At 39.0% G+C, this 19,687-nt stretch overlaps 1 long non-coding RNA gene across 1 annotated transcript; it reads left to right on the top strand.

Annotated features, from left to right (window-relative positions):
• The first annotated feature begins 546 nt into the window (after positions 1-546).
• LOC131693057 (uncharacterized) lies at positions 547-6,352 on the top strand. Its single transcript, XR_009306147.1, has 4 exons — positions 547-944; positions 1,253-1,391; positions 1,460-2,426; positions 5,355-6,352. It is a non-coding gene; the product is annotated as an uncharacterized LOC131693057 (long non-coding RNA).
• Positions 6,353-19,687: the final 13,335 nt, after the last annotated feature.

Raw genomic sequence — 19,687 nt, 5'->3', positions numbered from 1 at the left:
CGCTGCAAACAAACATTTGATAAGAGTTAAGAATAAGTTTAATATTTAAGTGTATGTATTTAAACTAAGGCTGTAAATAAATAGAAGAAAAAAATAAAAGCAGTTTTCTTTCAACCGTTGAGAACAACTAGAATTGGGATTGAAATAATATAATAGTATCAGTATGTGCTTCATCATGTAAACAATATTTGTCTTATCATGTAAAAATTACGTGTTTTTTATATACTTACTATCAGACATTCACGTAATAAGTGCATGAATTGAAACATACATTGTTACGTGAATATCCGTTACTTATTATACACAAATCACGTAACTTATATCTGATGAGTCATGTAACTTTTACTTTATAAACAGGCAAACTATAATTTACTGGCTCACCCGATAGAATGTATGTGAAAAGTGCAGTGGATGAGATTCATGTATGTGTAGTATCAGCATTCGAATATGTATATTTGTTTCAGTGTACCGATGAATTGTACTAAAGTCTTTGACATTATCTATAAAGTGTCTATTAGATATTTAGTGTGTTAACTGACACACACACACCATGATAAAGCTAAGCATTATAAGAATACTGCTGAATATACGAGCAGGCCTCTTTTGGATTACAACCTTTCAACTGATAGCTAGTTTTCTTTTAAGCTCTACCGAAAGCAACCCCTATTAGTAGTGACTAGTTTCTCAACCATATTTGCATGCTAATCCGCCAGTGTGCGACAGACTTTATAAGTGGCGACGAGAAAAAAAAGTACCTTTTAGTGCGCGTGTGAATTTTTCTTGCGGATTGTGAACAGTGGTTTACTAGGCAAACGACGAAAAACAGCACTGCAACCATCCGTACAAGGCGGCAATTTTGTCAGCGTTCACAGCAGGACAAGTTTACAGCCAGGAAGTAAGAGAGTGTAATACATCCGGATAATTGTTCGGATTGAGGATAAACCGTAAGTACCCTGGATGAAACGATTGAGAAAAGTGCAAAGTGATACATAGATATCGAATAAAATTAAAATGTGCCGAAAGCTCTCATGTTAAACACCATTTTGTTTGGTGGCGTCGTTTTTTTACATAGGGTGACCATCTTTGTTCGATTCACTGAACAAGTTTTCTGAATATTCTTTTTATATCAATAATTGATAATTTGGGTGAAGTTTTAAGGTTCGGGTCCTATTTCAATAAAATTGTTATAACGAAATTGAATTCAAAGCTGTTCAACGATATTAAGAGTGTTTTTTTTTCAACTATAATTTAGGTTTGGAAATACAATTCAGTTTACTGGTGGTTTGGTTGCCGGTTCGCTCTTGGAAAGCTGTGTCGTCGGTTTGATATACCGGTGATTGCGTCCGTCATCGTTGAAATTTAACAGCATAAGTGTGAAGCGACATCGTTCGGTAAGCGGAAACCTTTTTTTATTGTTTCTTCATTATTTGTTCATTGTTTACGACCATTTTTATAACAGTAATGGCTCAAATGGCGGCCACGATTGAACCGTACCGCAAAGGAGCATCCTTTTCGGATTGGGTGGAGCGCCTTGGTTATTTTTTCGCAGTGAGCAACGTGGCCGAAGAAGCAAAAAAAATCACACTTTATAACCCTTAGTGGGCCATCGGTTTTTTCCGAATTGAAATTACTGTTTCCAAATAGCGATTTAGCGAATGTTGCTTACGAAACATTGATAGAAAAGCTTAAAGCACGTTTCGACAAGGTCGAATCCGACATAATACAACGTTTCAAATTCAATAATCGTAAGCAACATCCGGACGAATCGGCTGAGGATTTTGTCCTTGCAATCAAACTACAAGCAGAATTCTGCAATTTTAAAAATTTTAAAGGTGAAGCGATTCGTGAGCGCATTGTTGCTGGTTTGAGAGATCAGACTCTCCAGCAACGATTGCTAAATGAGCAAAATTTGACGCTTGAATCGGCTGAAAAACTAATAGCTACGTGGGAGATGGCAGGGGCAAATGCTAAATCGTTGGGAATCGGTACCAATTCTGATCAAATTGCTTTTATGAATCATGATATTAGAAGACCTCGTGGCCTTGCTTTAGAAAAGTTAGCAGCAACCTTTGCTAAGGCTAGGGCAAATACAAATGAATCTCGACAAGCAGGTTTTAGGGACTCAGTAAAAAATCGTTTGGGATTCAAACCATACAATAGAGAGAAGGATGGCAGATTTAAAAATTTTGCAGATTTTCGTCCAGCTGAGTGGAGGGATGAACAGGATGTACGCCGTGTCGAGAGCCGTGTCTGCGATTTTTGTGGAATAAAAGGGCATTTGAAGCGAAAATGCTTCAAATTAAAAAACCTTCGTAGGAATGCGGTCCAGTTTGCGGACTCGGGAGCAGGACCAAGCAGTTTAAGCGATTTATTCAACCGTTTGGAGACAAATGCTTCGGACGACGAGGACGATAAGAATGATTCAGGTGAATTTCAATGTATGCTTGTGTCGTCTATTAATCATATAAGTAATCCTTGTTTGATCGATGTTGAAGTCGAAGGTAAATCTCTCAAAATGGAGATAGATTGCGGATCTTCTGTTCCGGTAATCGGAAAAAACAATATTTATTAAATTTTAGCAAAACCTTGACGAAATGTACAAAGCAATTATTTGTTGTAAATGGTACAAAACTTACAATAGAGGGTGAAACTAACGTTTTGGTTAAATGTAGAGGAAAAGAAGCAAAATTGAAGTTATTGGTGCTAAATTGTAGCAATGATTTTATTCCTTTATTGGGACGACCATGGTTAGATGTATTTTTTCCCAGCTGGAGAGAGATTTTTTCGGACAAATTGTCCATTAATAATGTGTTGTCGGACAAGGATCAAAGTATTTCGGTTGTAAATGACATCAAACAAAAGTTTGCAAATGTTTTTATTAAAGATTTTTCTACTCCCATAGGCGGCTTCGAAGCTGATTTGGTTTTGAAAAACGATTTGCCTATTTTTAAAAAGGCTTATGACGTTCCCTACAGGTTAAGGGAGAAAGTTTTAATTTATTTGGATAAATTAGAAAAAGAAAGTTATTACTCCAGTAAAGACTAGCGAGTGGGCATCTCCAGTAATCGTTGTCATAAAGAAAAATAATGAATTATAAATGCATAAAATGCATATAAATTATAAATGCATTATTCCAAATACTTACCCCTTGCCAGTAGCACAAGATTTGTTCGCTGGTTTAGCCGGTTGCAAAGTGTTTTGTGCATTGGATTTGGAGGGGGCATATACACAACTATCTCTGTCTGAAAGGTCCCGAAAATTCATGGTAATTAATACAATAAAAGGGCTATTTGCATATAACAGATTGCCACAGGGAGCTTCTTCTAGCGCATCCATTTTTCAACAAGTAATGGATCAAGTATTAGAGGGAATTGAAAATGTATTTTGCTACCTAGATGATGTTTTGATTGCAGGTGCTAATATGGAAGACTGTATAAAGAAATTGTATTTGGTTTTAGAAAGATTAGCTAAAGCAAATATTAAAGTAAATCTAAATAAATGCAAGTTTTTTGTGACAGAATTAGATTACCTTGGACATATTATTGGCGAAAAGGGTCTTTCGCCTTGCCCGGATAAAGTTTTGACGATTCAGAATGCTAAAATACCAAAGAATGTGACAGAGCTAAAATCGTTTTTGGGTTTAATTAATTATTATAACAAATTTATTCCCCATTTGTCCTCAAAATTATATCACTTATATAATCTTTTGAGAGAAAAGGTAAAATTTGATTGGGATGATAACTGTAGTAGAGCCTTTGAGGATAGTAAAAAATCCTTATTGGCTGCAAATTTCCTGGAGTTCTATGACCCAAAAAAGCCCCTAGTAGTTGTATCTGATGCGTCAGGATATGGCTTGGGTGGAGTAATTGCTCATATTATAGAAGGCGTAGAGAAACCTATATGTTTCACATTATTCTCGTTAAACAATGCTCAGAAATCTTACCCTATTCTGCTTTAGCTTTGGTATGCACCATAAAAAAATTTCACAAATACCTGTATGGACAAAAATTCATAGTATTTACAGATCATAAACCATTGGTAGGAATTTTTGGTAAGGAAGGAAAAAATTCGATTTTTGTGACAAGGCTACAACGCTATATTTTGGAATTATCGATTTATGAATTCGATATACAGTACAGAACTTCTGCTAAAATGGGTAATGCTGATTTCTGTTCGCGTTTTCCATTAGACCAGAAGGTGCCTATAGAGCTTGACAATGAGCTGATTAGAAGTACTAATTTCAGTAAAGATTTCCCGATTGACTGTGCTAAAGTGGCCAGAGAGACAAAAAACGATAAGTTTCTGCAGGATATTCTTGTATTCATGCAAAAGGGTTGGCCAGAAAAAATTGACAAACGCTTTGTCGACGTTTTCTCAAATCAACAAGATTTAGAAATTGTGGACGAGTGTTTGTTATACCAGAACAGGGTCGTAATACCGCAGCAATTGCAAAGCGGGATTTTAAGACTTTTACACGCCAACCACTTTGGCATGGTAAAAATAAAATGAAACAACTGGCCAGGCGGTCAGTCTACTGGTTTGGAATTAATAAAGACATTGAGCATTTTGTAGCTCATTGTGAGGCTTGTAATGGAATGGCAGTTGTACCTGAACAAAAAATTGTATCTAAATGGATTCCGACTACAAGACCATTTAGTAGAATACACATTGATTTTTTTCACTTCTCGCATCACACATTTTTGTTGATTGTGGACAGTTATTCTAAATGGATCGAAGTGGAGTGGATGAAAAGAGGCACAGATTGTAATAAAGTTTTAAAGAAACTCGTTGCATTTTTTGCACGATTTGGGTTGCCAGATGTTTTGGTATCTGACGGAGGTCCACCATTCAATTCCTTTTCATTCACAGATTTTCTTGAAAGACAGGGTATTAAGGTTCTTAAAAGCCCACCATACAACCCTGCTAGTAATGGTCAGGCGGAAAGATTGGTGAGGACGGTAAAAGATGTATTAAAAACATTTCTTTTAGATCAAGATATGAAGGAATTGGACTTGGAGGACTAAATCAATTTATTTTTAATTAATTATAGGAATTATTGTTCGACAAAAGATGGAAATTTTCCGTCTGAAAGAATATTCTCTTATACTCCTAAGACAATCATAGATTTATTAAATCCAAAGAAAAGTTATAAGCAATTTTTATCACAAAATCCTCAAAATCTATATGACGAGAATGAAAAACCAAATATATATCTTCCGAGAGAGTCTTCGATTGACCTCTTGGAAGAACTTATTGAGGGAGACGAATTGTAGTACAAAAACCATAATCCTCGTAATCAGGCTAAGTGGATAAAAGCAAGTTATATTAAAAGGTATTCTCATAATACATTCCAGATTCTTGTTGGAAGCGTCGTGGTGCTGGCCCATCGAACGCAACTGCGAGTGGTCAAGAGGGACGTTAAACCGATACGACCGAATGTGGTAATTACCGCAACGGCGCGAGATACAACGATGATACCAGCACAAAACGACATCGAATCCGAGTTCAGGGGTTTCTCTGAAGAGGAAATAAGAAGAGGAGTCAAAAGAGGAATTCAAGAGGTGAATTCACCACATGTTCAACTTCGACGATCGAAACGAGCTAAAACAAAAAGGATGGACAGAAACTTCATCTATTCTGAGCAGCAGCATGAGAAGAAAAAAAAATTTATTGCATAAGTGAAAAATATTTAATCTTAAGCCTAAAACTTTAATGCATTAAGAAGAAAATAAGCATGAACTTTTAAGAAGTTGATTTTTGTCGATTTCGAATCATTCGTAAAATTGATAATTTTGTTCAACTATCAAATTTGATTACATTACTTGCTTTAAGGAGGAAGAGCTGTGGTATCAGCATTCGAATATGTATATTTGTTTCAGTGTACCGATGAATTGTACTAAAGTCTTTGACATTATCTATAAAGTGTCTATTAGATATTTAGTGTGTTAACTGACACACACACCATGATAAAGCTAAGCATTATAAGAATACTGCTGAATATACGAGCAGGCCTCTTTTGGATTACAACCTTTCAACTGATAGCTAGTTTTCTTTTAAGCTCTACCGAAAGCAACCCCTATTAGTAGTGACTAGTTTCTCAACCATATTTGCATGCTAATCCGCCAGTGTACGACAGACTTTATAGTATGTTTTCACGTAAAAGCAACGTGATTTATTTTCTAATGGCGATACGTCAACATTTCATAAGGCATTATATACAATATGCTCATGTCGAGAAAATGGCGTCTGAAAAATTGCCTCGTTCTTTATATTCCCATTTATAAACAGGAGCTTGATTTAAAGACCAAACAACTCAATGCCGTGTTAAATTAACTATTTTTTCCGAATAATATACCAGATTTATTAAAAAAATTGTATTTTGAACGATTTTTGCCGATAAATGTTTTGGTCCCTTTTGAGACATCGCACTAGTTTTGTGCCCTCTCCCATAATCCCTTTTTGGCGAGACGTTAGCTTATAGTGCGTGCGGGTGAGCCCTTTTGTTTACAGCAAATGATTATGTGACGTTTATTTTGATTCCTTTCTTGGTGTTGCGATGTTTTTGTTCCCTTTTCAAGTATAGTCTTTTTCATTAAGAAAAGGGCCCATAAACAAATTTTTCCGTTTTGTTATTTGGTGTATATGAACCGATAATTTTTGAGGGGAAGTGAAAGGGAACATAAGCAAAACAAGTTATTTTGCTTATGTGCCTTTTCGATAATCCATTATTTCGCCAACAGCCAGGCTTCAGAATCGGCTTATTTAAGGTATGTATAAAGCTTTGTTAGCGTCCATTTGAAGTAAGTATTAACCGGAATTGTTTACGTTTTGTTTATCGGTCCATTTGAAATGTTCTCGTCGATTTCGCTTGAACCTGAAACTGAGTCACCCACATTACCACGGCAGATGGATAGCTAACCGGAGGCTAGATGCCCCACCTGCCAACACCGATCGCCTCAATACATGCCGACAAGTGACGGGCGAATGAAATGCAGGCTCAGATGCAACAACCAGGCGGATGGCTGCGTTCTTTGCTATGAATATTAGCCCCGCCATTCGCATGCCTTTTGCCTGCCGTTCGCACGCCATCCGGTCGCCAGCATGCCTGCCGGCGGATGGTACCTTCGGCTGGGGCATCCCGCCTCCCATAGAGTAACAAATAATTCAAAGTTGTTCTAAATCGATGAAACGTGTAAAAACTGTCTGTAAACGTCAAAATTTGACGTTTAATGACAGCTCATACTCCTTTCATCGATTTAGAAATATTATTCAGGAAAAATTGAAAATGTTTTACAAAGTACATTTAATATTAGTTAATCTGAAAAAAAGTTCTTAAAGTTTTGTATTTCTGGATTTGTGTGGATCATTTCTGCATAATTTGTTTCGGAATTTTGGACTGCAGTATTTGAATTTTCTAGTTGTTCAATTGTTTGATTTTTCAGTTGTACTTATTAACATTAGTAACAGTTATACAATGCTCTGCCAAGTGATGTTATGCAGCAAAGTTAGTGTGATGCAGCTTGGCCACACAGCTGAGGCCAAGTTTCCGCTGGAGAACGTGTTTGTAAATCATCCGTCGGAAGTGCAATAAATCTGTAATCCACTCGTTCGTCTGATAATTCAGAAATTCAAATTCAAACATTCAAATATTAAAAAATATAAAGAATTCAGCAATTAAAAATTCTTGCATTCTAAAATTAAAAACTTCTGCAATTCAACGCAACAACACAAAAATTGCATTGTAAAATTGTAAAAATTGCGTTTGTAACGCAAAAACACAAAAATACAACAAAAACAAAAATATATAAATGCAAAAATTCAAAGGATCAATAAATTAAAAATTCAAGATAACAGAATACTAAATATTCAGAAATTGAAAAAATCATAAATTCGAGAATTTTAAAGTTCAAAAAGTCAAAGATTCAAAAATTCAAGAAGATGAAAATTTTAGAAATTTCAATAACCAAAAATTCAATATTTCAAAAATTCAACCATTCAAAAATTCTAATGTTTAAAATTTAAAAGCCTCGAAAATTTATAAAAATCCGATATTGAAAAATTCTTAAGTTCAAAAATTCAAATTTCAGAAAAAAAAAACAAAATATATAAATCCAGAAATTCAAAAACACAATAATGCAAACATACTAAAATACAGAAATACTAAAATTCTAAAAACATAAAAATTTCAAAAATACAAGAATCCATAAACACAAAAAATATAAAAATACAGGTATACAAAAATACAAAAATGTTAAAAATACAGAAATACAACAATACAAAATTACTAAAATTCAAAAATGAAACAATACAGAAATACAAAAACCCATACAAAAATAAAATAAAAAAATAGAAAAACTCAAAAATACCATAATACAAAAATACTGAAACACAAAAATACAAAAGCACAAAAATACGAAAATGTAGAAATACAACAGATAGATAAATACTACAATATAAAAAAAACAAAAATTCGAAAGTACGAAAATTTTGTGTATTTACTCGAAAGCTGAAAGCAAATATGTATTTGGCTGAAAGTAGCGAATACAGGGGATGTGTGAATGGTGTCTGCTGTTTCGCGCTGTATGAGGTATTGAATCATTACAATTCACATATATGTCTGTAGAAAAAGCAATATTTTCAAAATGCTTACAAGGATTCGTAACCCAACTTTGTACCGGTAAACAAGTGCTTTTTGTTCTCTCCGGTGTGGTTTAGTTTTTTCGGTAGTACGAAGGTGCTTGCTGTGGCAGAGGCTGCAGTAAAGCATTACTAATAAACAGTCCCGCGAGTGATAATTATTACCTGCGATATCGGTTAAAGTAGTGCAGTGAAGTGCGTTACTAAACAGTTTTCTTCCCTGAAAGACGGCTTTGTTTAGACGAGCTATATCAGCTCTCTACTGTGTGAAGGTCACGCGGGTGACGGATAAAACAAACGAAGGATCAATTCACCTACCAGCTCGTCAGGAACCAACTGGTGAAGTGTTTCGTTTTTGCCTTTCTCATATAGAAAGGTTATGCAATCACTCTGAAAAACGTCAACCTAATCCCGGCCTGGAGGGCCGGGTGTCATATCCCATTCGACTCAGTTCGTCGAGATCGGAAAAAGTCTGTATGTGTGTGTGTATGTATGTATGTGTGTGTGTATGTGTGTGTGTGTATGTGTGTGTGTATGTGTGTGTGTATGTGTGTGTGTATGTATGTGCGTATGTGTCAAATAATGTCACTCATTTTTCTCAGAGATGGCTGGACCGATTTGCCCAAACTTAGTCTCAAATGAAAGGTGCAACCTTCCCATCGGCTGCTATTGAATTTTGGATCGATCGGAATTCTGGTTCCGGAATTACGGGTTTCAGAGTACGGCCACACAGAAATTTCTCATATAAACTATAGGAAAAATTAAAAATAGAATTTTTATTTTTGATGCTAAATGTGTTCAAGGTGCATGAAACGTCGAGATTTGATGCAAACTCGAAAAAAAAATTTGACTACGATTCACTTTTTTGGATTTTGGCACATTTTTGCCTTTCTCATATAGAAAGGTTATGCAATCACTCTGAAAAACGTCGACTCAGTTCGTCGAGATCGAAAAAAGTCTGTATGTGTGTGTGTATGTATGTATGTGTGTGTGTATGTGTGTGTGTGTGTATGTGTGTGTGTGTATGTATGTGCGTATGTGTCAAATAATGTCACTCATTTTTCTCAGAGATGGCTGGACCGATTTGCCCAAACTTAGTCTCAAATGAAAGGTGCAACCTTCCCATCGGCTGCTATTGAATTTTGGATCGATCGGAATTCTGGTTCCGGAATTACGGGTTTCAGAGTACGGCTACACAGAAATTTCTCATATAAACTATAGGAAAAATTAAAAATAGAATTTTTATTTTTGATGCTAAATGTGTTCAAGGTGCATGAAACGTCGAGATTTGATGCAAACTCGAAAAAAAAAAATTTGACTACGATTCACTTTTTTGGATTTTGGCACATTTTTGCCTTTCTCATATAGAAAGGTTATGCAATCACTCTGAAAAACGTCAACCTAATCCCGGCCCGGAGGGCCGGGTGTCATATCCCATTCGACTCAGTTCGTCGAGATCGGAAAAAGTCTGTATGTGTGTGTGTATGTATGTGTGTGTGTGTGTATGTGTGTGTATGTGTGTGTATGTGTGTGTATGTGTGTGTGTGTGTATGTATGTGCGTATGTGTCAAATAATGTCACTCATTTTTCTCAGAGATGGCTGGACCGATTTGCCCAAACTTAGTCTCAAATGAAAGGTGCAACCTTCCCATCGGCTGCTATTGAATTTTGGATCGATCGGAATTCTGGTTCCGGAATTACGGGTTTCAGAGTACGGCCACACAGAAATTTCTCATATAAACTATAGGAAAAATTAAAAATAGAATTTTTATTTTTGATGCTAAATGTGTTCAAGGTGCATGAAACGTCGAGATTTGATGCAAACTCGAAAAAAAAATTTGACTACGATTCACTTTTTTGGATTTTGGCACATTTTTGCCTTTCTCATATAGAAAGGTTATGCAATCACTCTGAAAAACGTCAACCTAATCCCGGCCCGGAGGGCCGAGTGTCATATCCCATTCGACTCAGTTCGTCGAGATCGGAAAAAGTCTGTATGTGTGTGTGTATGTATGTATGTGTGTGTGTATGTGTGTGTATGTGTGTGTGTATGTGTGTGTATGTGTGTGTGTGTATGTGTGTGTGTGTATGTGTGTGTGTATGTATGTGCGTATGTGTCAAATAATGTCACTCATTTTTCTCAGAGATGGCTGGACCGATTTGCCCAAACTTAGTCTCAAATGAAAGGTGCAACCTTCCCATCGGCTGCTATTGAATTTTGGATCGATCGGAATTCTGGTTCCGGAATTACGGGTTTCAGAGTACGGCCACACAGAAATTTCTCATATAAACTATAGGAAAAATTAAAAATAGAATTTTTATTTTTGATGCTAAATGTGTTCAAGGTGCATGAAACGTCGAGATTTGATGCAAACTCGAAAAAAAAATTTGACTACGATTCACTTTTTTGGATTTTGGCACATTTTTGCCTTTCTCATATAGAAAGGTTATGCAATCACTCTGAAAAACGTCAACCTAATCCCGGAGGGCCAAATTTTTTTTTCGACTCGTTTAGGGTTTCTGGATTTTAACAGAGGCGTAGTTGATGGTTTACGGAGAGGGGTTACACCCCCCCCCCCTCTACTGTTCGCGCCCCTCCTTTAAAAATCTCCTTAAATCACCCCTCAGACCACCACCCCATCCAGCCCTCATACCCCTCCCTTTCAACCCCGTCATCTTTAAACCACCACTGTATCACAAAGCATACCAATTTAAGCTGGGGAGTCGTTCGTTCATGGGACTTTCGCCCTCTTCACATACCCAGCCCCGCATGACAAAATGAGTTAGCAAGCAGATAACATTGATCTAATGATGATTAGGCTAATGGAGTATGACATTTTTTTGTTTCAAGTGTTTCACCGTCGACACGTAGCTCATCAAGTTCGTGGCTGGCATGCCATTGTGTATAAGTGCAAAGTGTACTAAGAATGTAATGGACATTTCCACAATTATGTTGAACATAAAAAGCCTCCGTGCCATAGTTTAGAGAAATGAGAAAGGCACAATTGCACCGCTAGGTGGATTAAAACAGGTTTTTGCTTTGGGATTTTAGTTAATTTTCTCGTCTATTTTCTCGAAAAACTAACTTTTTCCTACTGTTTTGCGACGCGAGTTACGATGGCCTTAAGGCTTAATAACAACAATTGCATCAGCAAATAATTTTGGCTAGGATTCGACACCAACTACTCCTCTGTGCGTCGGCAGCTTTCACCCAAAGCTGCTGGATGGATCCCCCTCGCGGTACATTTTTACCTTTCTCATATAAAGAAATGCTATGCAATCACTGTAAAAATCGACTTTTTAACCGAGGCCCGGAGGGCCGAGTGTCATACACCATTCGATTCAGTTCGTCGAGATCGGCAAATGTCTGTGTGTATGTGTGTGTGTGTATGTGTGTGTGTGTCATTTAAACTCACGCAATTTTCTCAGAGTTGGCTGAACCGATTTTCGCAAACTTAGTTTCATCTGAAAGGTATAACGCTCCCATAAGCTGCTATTGAATTTTTAGTTGATCCGATTTCCGGTTCCGGAGTTACGGGTTGAAGAGTGCGGTCACACAGCAAATTCCCATATAAACTGGTACCACCATGATGTTCAAATGATGTAAAACATATTAAAATTGATGTAACATTACTCTAGTTTGCGGTACAGGGGTGTTAGAAAGAATAAACTGGAATTTCCCATATAAATCGGTACAATCGTAATACCTCAGAGGCTAAAAACTATTGAAATTGTCACCAAATTACTTCTAATCGCAGATCTAGATCACTGATTGCCAATCAAACATTCATTGAATATATTGTCCACTATCGACGATTCCGGAAGTCCGGAATTCCGGGCATATTCCACAATTAAAGTCACATCGGTTCTTCGGTGATGACTGAACCGATTTTCTCAAACCAAGTCTCAAATGGAAGGCAAAATATGCAGTTGAGCATTGCGTCGCCGCCCCTCCTCCCCCCCCGCCTTGCCCTTACATCTCCCTCCTTCATCACTACCGTCCCCTTGGACCACCCTCACGCCCGCATTTCCTTCATCCACCCCGTATACCGAAATAAGATGAAGGATTTCTGACGCATCCTCCACTCTCATTCTACTAACCCCCCATTCCCTCCACTTTCAAACCCATTCCACCAACATTTCAAAATATAATTACATGAAGATAACATTGAACTCATGCTGATTAAGGTAATTAAATACTATTCTTTTGCCTTTCTCATATAGAAAGGTTATGCAATTGCTCCAAAAACCGACTTCCTAACCGAAGCCCGGAGGGCCGAGTCTCATATAACATTCGACTCAGTTCGCCGAGATCGCAAAATATCTGTGTGTATGTATGTGTGTATGTGTGTATGTATGTATGTATGTAGGTATGTATGTATGTATGTGTGTATGTGTGTATGTATGTATGTATGTATGTATGTATGTATGTATGTATGTATGTATGTATGTATGTATGTATGTATGTATGTATGTATGTATGTATGTATGTATGTATGTATGTATGTATGTATGTATGTAGGTATGTATGTATGTATGTATGTATGTATGTATGTATGTATGTATGTATGTATGTATGTATGTGTGTGTATGTGCGGATTTGTTAACAAAATGTCCACATCGGTTACTTGGAGATGGCTGAACCGATTTTTACAAACTAAGATTCAAATGAAAGGTATAATATTCCCATAGGTTGCTATTGAATTTCATTTTCAACCGACATATTGTTCCGGATTACGAGTTGAAGAGTATGGTTACAAAACAAAATTTCTTGATTTGTCTACATCGGTTTCTCGGAATTTTCTGATCCGATTTTGACAAACTTGATTTTAAATGAAAGGTCCATCAGCTGCTGTTGAATTTTGTGTGGATCCGAGTTCTGGTTCCTGAATTACAGGGTGATACGTACGATCACGCAGCAAATCCCGATTCTAACGAATTCTGCGATGAATGTAAAAAGGTGATTTTTTCCAAAATGTAAACACAACTGTTGAATTTGTAGATCTAGGTCACCAACAGTCATTCAAAGTCTCTTTGGCCACACTGGCCACCATCGACGGACCCGGAAGCATCCAAATTCAGAATAACGGTTATATTGGTTTCTCGAAAATGGCTAGACCGATTTGATCAACTTAGTCTCAAATGAAAGGTGTTGCGTCCCCGGAAACTGATATTAAATTCCATCTCCATCCGACTTCCGGCTCCGGAGTTACGGGTTGTAGAGTGCGATCACATAGAAAACTCTGATTCAAACCGATACCGCGATGAATGCAAATACGTGCTCTTATATATACTTACCAAGTGTAATAAGAATGAAAGACATTTTTATAATGTTATATTGTACGAACCAGCTATTAAATCATAGTTTGGAGAAATGAGAAAGGCACAATTGCACCTCTAGGTGGATTAAAACAGGTTTTTACTTTTCTTATCGATTTTTTTTATTATTGTTTTTGATTTTTTATTTTGATTTAAATTAAATAGTGCGGTCGAGCGTGTTGCTCCCGCAACAAAATGGAACAAACAGAAGGATCACCCTCCGAAGACGAATATTATGGGGAAGAAGAACGTATATCTGATACTGAGACAGATAATGTTATGGTCGATCCACTTCCCCCACTTTCCCCCAATGTCTCACAGCCCCCCGAGTCAAGGCTTACCAGGATGGATCCGCTGGTCCTTGGGTGGTATACTTTCGGCCCAAAAATAAACCGTTAAACAGCATAACTGTTGCACGGGAGCTGACAAAACGTTACTCGGCCGTAACCGAGATTAAAAAGGTTCAGTCAGATAAACTGCGCGTAGTCGTTATTGACTTGAAACAGGCCAATGATATCGTTAGCAATAGCCTCTTTACGCTGGAGTATCGCGTCTACATTCCTTCTCGTGATGTGGAGATCGACGGTGTGGTAAGTGATGCAGGTCTAACTATCGATGATCTGATGAATGATGGGGCTAGCCGCTTTAAGGACCCTAACCTTCAATCAGTTAAGATTTTGGAGTGCAAGCAATTGCACTCAAAGTCCATCGAAGATGGTAATTACTATCCATCAGACTCGTTTCGCGTAACCTTCGCCGGATCTGCACTTCCGAGCTACGTTGAAGTCGGAGGAGCTCGTCTACCTGTACGCCTGTTTGTACCGCGGGTCATGAATTGTTCCAATTGCAAGCAGGAAGGTCACACGGCCACCTACTGTAGCAACAAGCAACGGTGCGGTAAATGTGGGGAACGCCATGCGGATGATACTTGCAGTAGGCCCGCTGAGAAGTGTGTTTACTATGGGGAGAATCCGCATGCACTTTTGACATGCCCAACGTACAAACTTCGCGCGGATAAACTGAAGCGATCCGCCAAAGATCGCTCCAGACGCTCTTACGCAGTAATGCTTAAAAGAGCTGTTCCACTTATCTCCGAAAACCCATTCGCTCTCTTGCCAACTGACGCTAACGCCTCTAACGACCCTTGCGAGGGGCATTCTTTGGCTCCGCTTGGAAACTCTAGGAAAAGACCTAATAAAAACTCACCTGAACTTCCTCGTAAGGGTCCTAGGTTGTCCCAAACAAGGGTACAAATTAAAAAATAATTCATCAACTGGAAGTGCTGGTACAAATCCGAAACCAGGAGGTATTGGTTTTGGGAAATCGAGATACAACCAGGAGTTCCCAGCACTCCCAGGGGCACCAAAAATCCCAAGTGCTCCAATTTTACAGTCAGAAATTCAACCTAAAACGGGATTCCTTAAATTTTCTGACATTGTGGACTGGATATTCACAGCTTTCAACATTACCGATCCTATGAAAAGCTTGCTGGTTGCTATTCTACCAACAGTAAGAACATTTTTAAAACAGTTGACTGAACAATGGCCCCTCCTTACAGCGATCGTATCCTTCGATGGCTAACTTATTAGACGGAATCAGGGATCTGATCACTGTTTTACAGTGGAACTGCAGAAGTATTATCCCCAAAATTGATTCATTAAAACACTTGCTAAATTACAATCATTATGATGCATTTTCCCTATGTGAAACATGGCTAACTTCTAATATAAACCTCAACTTCCACGATTTTAACATTATCCGCTTGGATCGAGAAGACTCATATGGGGGGGTACTTTTAGGGATCAAAAAATGCTACTCCCTCAATCGAATCAACCTCCCTTCGACGCCAGGCATTGAAGTTGTCGCTTGTCAAACAACAATCAAAGGCAAAGATCTTTGCATTGCTTCTATTTACATTCCTCCTAGGGCCATGATGGGATATCGAAGATTCTCCAACGTGATTGAACACCTTCCCTCGCCCCGCCTGCTTCTTGGAGACTTTAACTCTCACGGTACGGGGTGGGGATGTCTATACGACGATAATCGATCTTCGACAATTCAAGACCTTTGTGACAACTTCAATATGACAATTCTGAACACAGGGGAAATGACACGGATTCCTAGACCATCTGCGCAAGCAAATGCACTAGACATATCTTTATGCTCGACATCACTACGGTTAGATTGCAAGTGGAAGGTAATATCTGATCCCCACGGTAGTGACCACTTACCAATTGTAATTGCAATCACCACTGGTTCAAGCCCATCGGCACCAATCAATGTTCCCTATGACCTCACACGAAACATTGATTGGAAGAGCTACGCTGCTGAGATATCCAAAACTATCGATTCAACACAGGTACTTCCCCCGGAGGAAGAATATAAGTTTTTGTCCAACTCGATTCTCGATAGCGCGATTCAAACTCAGACGAAACGAGTACCCGACGTGAACACCCAAAAACGTTCTCCCAACCCGTGGTGGGACAAAGAGTGTTCAGACTTGTACGCGGAGAAAGCTGCCGCGTATAAAGCCTTCCGGAACGACGGGTTAGTTGCTAGTTATCGAGTGTACGCGATATTAGAAAAGCGAATGAAAAATTTAATGAAAGCTAAGAAACGCAGTTACTGGCGCCGGTTTGTCGACGGGTTAACAAGAGGAACATCGATGAGCACTCTTTGGGGCACGGCCCGACGTATGCGAAACCGAAACAGTACTAACGAGAGCGTGGAATATTCAAACCGTTGGATATTCGATTTCGCCAAGAAGGTTTGTCCGGATTCCACCCCGGCACAGAAAATCTACCGCGCCACGTCGCCTTACAATACCGCGAACGAAACACCGTTTACCGATGGTGGAGTTCTCACTTGCTCTCTTATCATGTAACAATAAAGCCCCGGGGCCAAATAGAATCAAATTCAACTTGTTGAAGAATCTGCCAGACTCTGCCAAAAGACGCTTGTTGAATTTATTTAATAGGTTTCTTGAGGGTAACATTGTCCCACATGACTGGAGACAGGTGAGGGTCATCGCCATCCAAAACCAGGAAAACCAGCCTCCGACCACAATTCGTATCGTCCGATTGCAATGCTGTCCTGTATCCGGAAGTTGTTCGAGAAAATGATCCTGTTTCGGCTCGACAATTGGGTCGAAACAAATGGTTTACTGTCAGATACACAATTTGGCTTCCGCAAAGGCAAAGAGACGAACGATTGCCTTGCGTTGCTCTCAACAGAAATTCAAATGGCATATGCTAACAAAGAGCAGATGGCATCAGTATTCTTGGATATTAAGGGGGCTTTCGATTCAGTTTCGATCAACATTCTTTATGAGAAGTTGCACCAGCATGGTCTTTCGCCAATTTTAAATAACTTTTTGCTAAACCTGTTGTCTGAAAAACAAATCCATTTCTCACGATTTATCGACATCACGATTTAGCTACATGGGCCTTCCCCAGAGCTCATGTCTAAGCCCTCTCCTCTACAATTTTTACGTGAATGACATTGACGAATGTCTTGTCAATTCCTGCACGCTAAGGCAGCTTGCAGATGACGGTGTGGTCTCTATTACAGGTCCTAAAGCCGTCGACTTGCAAGGACCACTGCAAGATACCTTGGACAATTTGTCTGCTTGGGCTCTCCAAATGGGTATCGAGTTCTCCACGGAGAAAATTGAGCTAGTCGTATTTTCTAGAAAGCGTGAACCAGTGCAACTACAGCTTCAATTAATGGATCAAACTATTGCTCAGGCTTCAACATTCAAATATCTTGGGGTATGGTTCGACTCTAAAGGTACCTGGGGATGTCACATTAGGTATCTGAAACAGAAGTGCCAACAAAGGATCAACTTTTTTCGTACAATAACTGGAACATGGTGGGGTGCCCATCCAGGAGACCTAATCAGGTTGTACCAAACAACGATATTATCAGTGTTGGAGTACGGATGTTTCTGCTTTCGCTCCGCTGCGAACATACACTTCATCAAACTGGAGCGAATCCAGTATCGTTGCTTGCGTATTGCCTTGGGTTGCATGCACTCGACCCATACGATGAGTCTCGAAGTGCTGGCGGGCGTTCTTCCGCTGAAAAATCGATTTTGGGACCTCTCATATCGATTGCTCATTCGATGCGATATTCTGAACCCATTGGTGATTGCAAATTGCGAAAGGCTTGTCGAGCTTAAATCTCAGACCCGATTCATGTCCTTGTACTTCGATTACATGGCACAGAACATCAATTCATCTACATATAACGTCAACCGTGCTCATCTCTTAGATACTTCTGATCCAACTGTATTTTTCGATACATCCATGAAGGAAGAGATTTGTGGAATTCCGGATCATATTCGCCCACAAGTGGTCCCAAATATTTTCTATAACAAATACCATACACTGACGGATCAATTCTCGACGGGTCCACAGGCTTCGGTATCTTCAACGAAAATCTTGTTGCCTCATTCAAACTCAATGATCCTGCTTCAATTTACGTCGCAGAATTAGCTGCCATTCAGTATACTCTCGGGATCATTGACACCCTGCCCTCAGACCATTACTTCATCGTTTCGGATAGTCTCAGCTCCATTGAGGCCATCCGTGCGGCGAAGCCTGGAAAGCACTCACCGTATTTCCTGGGGAAAATACGGGAATATCTGAGTGCTTTATCTGAAAAATCTTACCAGATTACCTTGGTTTGGGTCCCGTCACATTGTTCTATTGCGGGCAATGAGAAGGCGGACTCTTTAGCCAAGGTGGGCGCATTAGAAGGCGACACTTACGAAAGACCAATTTGCTTCAACGAATTTTTCAGTATCTCTCGTCAGAGGACGCTCGATAGTTGGCAAACCTCATGGAGCAATGGGCATCTGGGACGGTGGCTACATTCCATTTTCCCGAAGGTATCAACGAATGCTTGGTTTAAGGGGTTGGATGTGAACCGGGACTTTATTCGTACGATGTCAAGGATCATGTCCAACCATTACTCGTTTGACGCGCATCTCCGTCGTATAGGGCTTGCTGAAAATAATCATTGTGTTTGTGAGAACGGCTATCACGACATCGAGCATGTTGTTTGGCTGTGCGCAGAGTACTGTGTTGCCAGGTCCCAACTAATAGATTCCCTTCGGGCCCGAGGTAGATCACCCTATGTGCCAGTCCGGGACGTCCTGGCAAGCCGTGACCACCCCTATATTTTTCTTATCTATATCTTTTTGAAAACCATTGATGTCCAAGTTTAATACATTTTACCCTCTCTCATTCACAGTAGAATCTCACCAACCTATCCCTGTATCTACAATATGGCATTGCTTCACGAGTCTTCGGTGCACACTCTTCTTGATAACCGTCTATCCAGAACATCATGACATACCGCACATGCAGATGATATAGAGTGCCAATAATTATCCGAAATATCGACCCTCCCCTCGCCCCTGCGATTACAGGCTGGAAACTACAACACTACAACAAAGTGTGCATATCCGCCACAATGATCAATCAGCAAACGACGATGTCAATTACACAATATGTATCCCACTTCCTATCTTTTTCCTTTACTTACATAAGAGGGGAGCAAGCCGCCCCTAAATACGGCTTTCCCTTCCCCCACTAACATGTGACATGTAATATAAAAAAAATGAATTATCGGCCTCGTTAAGCTACAGCATTTGGGCCTAAATAAACGTATTTTAAGATAAAAGCTATAAGTATCAGTTAAGTTTGACTATCAGTATGTTGCTGAT

Source organism: Topomyia yanbarensis, chromosome 3, assembly GCF_030247195.1.
Source record: "Topomyia yanbarensis strain Yona2022 chromosome 3, ASM3024719v1, whole genome shotgun sequence".
Lineage (NCBI taxonomy): Eukaryota > Metazoa > Arthropoda > Insecta > Diptera > Culicidae > Topomyia > Topomyia yanbarensis.
This window is presented reverse-complemented; position numbering and strand designations above follow the sequence as displayed.